Raw genomic sequence first — 4,221 nt, 5'->3', positions numbered from 1 at the left:
TTCCCATGCCGGGAATCGAACCCGGACCTCCTGGGTGAAAGCCAGGTATCCTAGCCACTAGACCACATGGGAATTACAAGTATGGGAAATATAAACAGAAGTTAATTTAGAAAACTCGAGGGACGGGTGTGATTTGAGGCTAAGTTGATGTAGACGGGGCGGGTTTAATTAGGAAGGCCGAAGAAGGACGAGTTGATGTAGGAAGGGAAATTGTATTATTCATTAGTAGCGACTTACCGGAGCAAAGCTATACTCGTGGTGTATTGTCTTCAGTATTGAGTTTATCATGTTGTATTAACCTTCCAATGGTTACTGTATACATTGTACGTATACTTGTAGAAATAAAGATTATTATAAGTAAGTTTTTCAGGTATAAACAAATACAATTATATAAATTATCATACACAGCAGCATGTGTAGATTATTATTATTATTATTACAATCAAGGGGGAAGCGCTAAACCCGGAGGATTATACAGCGCCTGGGGGGGATGTGGAAGGCATTCAGGCTTAATTTGGGGAACTGGAGCACAGATCCAATTCCCTAAATCAAGAGCCCCTCACCAACATCAAGGAACCTTCCTTGAGGGGAGCATGTGTAGAGAACCTAGGATAACCCAGAAGAAAAGTCAGTGACTTATTTCCATTGGGGTCCTTCATTTATTTCCATTATTATTATTTTTATTATTATTATTATTATTATTATTATTATTATTATTATTATTATTATTATTATTGTTGTTGTTGTTGTTGTTGTTGTTGTCACTGTTGTACATCATGTTAGCTTAATGGCGCGTTCGGTTGAAAACCGAAGAATTTAAGTTCAGTTCTGGGAAAGACTGGACGCGTGTATGGACAAGTTTCCAACCATCTACTGTCCCTGTTAGCCTAACAGTAAGTAGGTACCTCGGTGTTTTGTGAGTGGCATCCCGGGAAAGAGGACCAGATGACCTAAATGGAAATAAATCACACTGCTTTACTTTTTCTTAGATTATTCTGAGTTGCTAATCTTGTAGGGTTGAGAATCCGAATTTAAATTAAGTTTTCTGCCTCTACAACATAGCCGAAAATAGACACCTAGGAGTTAGCTTGCTTAGCTAACACAAATGTTCAGGCTCAGTTCCTCGACACATTATATGTAAGGAGGTTAGTTTTATTTAGTTTTTTGAACATAGCATACAAATATCTTTTTACATTGGGCTTTAGGACACACAAATGTTAGATGGACACATGGAAGTTGTAGGTCCTGGGAGAGAACTATAAAAAACGACCTTGATGGAAATAGCCTTCTTGGTATTGAAAAAAGAGAATTGTTTATCCGTCTTAGTCAGGATTATGTGCAGATTGTAAGGGACTTGAAACTTTCACAAATCTGGAGGAGTTATTCATCTGTCTTGGTTACAACATTGTCTTTATTAGTTCTTCGTCTTCTATTGTAATATATATATATATATATATATCCTAGGTAGTAGGTTGGTAGACAGTAACCACCCAGGGAGGTACTACCGTCCTGCCAAGTGAGTGTAAAAGGAAAGCCTGTAAATGTTTTACATGATGGTAGGATTGCTGGTGTCTTTTTTCTGTCTCGTGAACATGCAAGATTTCAGGTACATCTTGCTACTTCTACTTACACTTAGGTCACACTACACATACATGTACAAGCATATATATACATACCTCTCTGGGTTTTCTTCTATTTTCTTTCTAGTTCTTGTTCTTGTTTATTTCCTCTTACCTCCATAGGGAAGTGGAACAGAATTCTTCCTTCGTAAGCCATGCGTGTTGTAAGAGGCGACTAAAATGCCGGGAGCAAGGGGCTAGTAACCTCTTCTCCTGTATATATTACTAAATTTGAAAGGAAAAACTTTAATTTTTCCTTTTGGGCCAACCCGCCTCGGTGGGATACGGCCGGTATGTTGAAAGAAGAAATATATATATATATATATATATATATATATATATATATATATATATATATATATATATATATATATATATATATATATATATATATATATATATATATATATATATATATATATATATATATATGCAAAACAACCACTCTGAAAGAATAGAGAATTTCTCTATTCTTTCAGAGTGGTTGTTTTGCATATTCTGAAATCACCTGTTTACTGTGATCTTATTGCATATATATATATATATATATATATATATATATATATATATATATATATATATATATATATATATATATATATATATATATATATATATATATATATATATATATATATATACAATGCCTGCACTTGAAAGGAGGGGTTTGGGATATTGGCAGTTTGGAGGGATATGTTGTGTATCTTTATACGTATATGTTCCTAAACTGTTGTATTCTGAGCACCTCTGCAAAAACAGTGATAATGTGTGAGTGTGGTGAAAGTGTTGAATGATGAAAGTATTTTCTTGTTGGGGATTTTCTTTCTTTTTTTTGGGTCACCCTGCCTCGGTGGGAGACGGCCGACTTGTTGAAAAAAAAAAATATATATATACATATATATAATCACATCATTTCCCAAGAAATAATTATCAGTATGGAAAGTGATGCCCTCGATTCCGGTGAGATATTTAAGCGATAACTCTTTAAAGTTCCTTCATCCCAGCATGAAAACTGTCGCGTATGTGACAGATTGAGACAGTGAACACGAGTAGACCTATGTCTTTGTTGATACCTTTTGACATCAAGAGTTTAAGGATTATTTAAACTTATTTAGAAGTAGCTGGTCATCCACACAGGCCTCTCTACTCTTCAGGCTTAACTAACCACAACAATAATTTCACCTATAATAATGACACTTCGTTTCGGAAATTAAAGCCCAAAAATAATTAACCCAGAATGTAGAAAAAGTCACATTCGTGAAATTCTGAAGTATTTTCAGTCTCTCGAAGGACCTTTATTGCAACCAGTGTGTGACTGAGCTTACAACTTACCCCACGGTGCCCCCGTGGCCTGGTGGCCTGGTGCCCCCGTGGCCTGGTGCCCCCGTGGCCTGGTGGCCTGGTGCCCCCGTGGCCTGGTGGCCTGGTGCCCCCATGGCCTGGTGCCCCCGTGGCCTGGTGGCCTGGTGCCCCTGTGGCCTGGTGCCCCCGTGGCCTGGTGCCCCCATGGCCTGGTGCCCCCGTGGCCTGGTGGCCTGGTGCCCCCGTGGCCTGGTGCCCCCGTGGCCTGGTGGCCCGGTGGCCTGGTGGCCCGGTGGCCCGGTGGCCTGGTGGCCTGGTGGCCTGGTGGCAAAAGCTCTCACTTCACACGGTGAGGGTGAACATAGACAACCGGTGTTTCCTTACACCGGTTGTCCATGTTCACCCATCAGTAAAATGGGTACCTGGGTGTTAGTTGACTGGTGTGGGTCGCATCCTGGGACAAAACTGATCTAATTTGCCCGAAATGATCTGCATAACAAGCGGCTTTCTATATAGTAGCATGTCATTGATGTCAGCTAGGCCTGTATACCTTGTACATGTACTTGGAGTAAATAAAGATATTATTATTATTATTATTATTATTATTATAAATGTATTACTGGATGTTAGAGCTTATATTTCTCAAGACCTTTTTCACACCTTCCATGGAACGTCGTCTACACATCCTTCCATTCACCCCAGACTTGTAAATCTTAATCAATCTAACTTGCCTCATTTCTAAGTGACCAGATCACCTCAACAATCATTCATTTCTTTAAATTATACCTCTTACTTTAGCTCACCGTCTGTTTTTGTTGTTGTCCATTCTGTGCATAATATTAGCACCAAATACTAACTTCAATCCCTCCAGCAGCCTCCTCGCCGGAACATTGAAGGATCATGCCTCACCACCATACAAGTGTTTACATCTCTGTCAACTCTTAGGCATTTACCTCTTTGCATCTGTTGATGCAGGTTCTTGAAAACCCCAGCGATATTATTTCCCCTCATCTACTCTTTAAGGTACTACATCTTTCATAGACCCACTTACTGACGCATCTTAATTCCTCCATGCGCCTTCCTTCTACCTTACCTCCAATATTTTTTTTTTACACAAATATTTTGTTCCCAAGACGTCTACATCTAGAGCATAAGATAATAGAAGACACTTTTTCAAATGTTGTACATTATTATTATTATTATTACAATCAAGGGGGAAGCGCTAAACCCGGAGGATTATACAGCGCCTGGGGGGGGATGTGGAAGGCATTCAGGCTTAATTTGGGGAACTGGAGCACAG

General features: G+C 39.1%; 1 non-coding gene across 1 annotated transcript; it reads right to left on the bottom strand.

Moving 5' to 3' along the window:
• Nucleotides 1–72, bottom strand: TRNAE-UUC (transfer RNA glutamic acid (anticodon UUC)). The gene has a single exon. It is a non-coding gene; the product is annotated as a tRNA-Glu (tRNA).
• Nucleotides 73–4,221: the final 4,149 nt, after the last annotated feature.

The sequence above is a fragment of the Cherax quadricarinatus genome, chromosome 55 (assembly GCF_038502225.1).
Source record: "Cherax quadricarinatus isolate ZL_2023a chromosome 55, ASM3850222v1, whole genome shotgun sequence".
Lineage (NCBI taxonomy): Eukaryota > Metazoa > Arthropoda > Malacostraca > Decapoda > Parastacidae > Cherax > Cherax quadricarinatus.
This window is presented reverse-complemented; position numbering and strand designations above follow the sequence as displayed.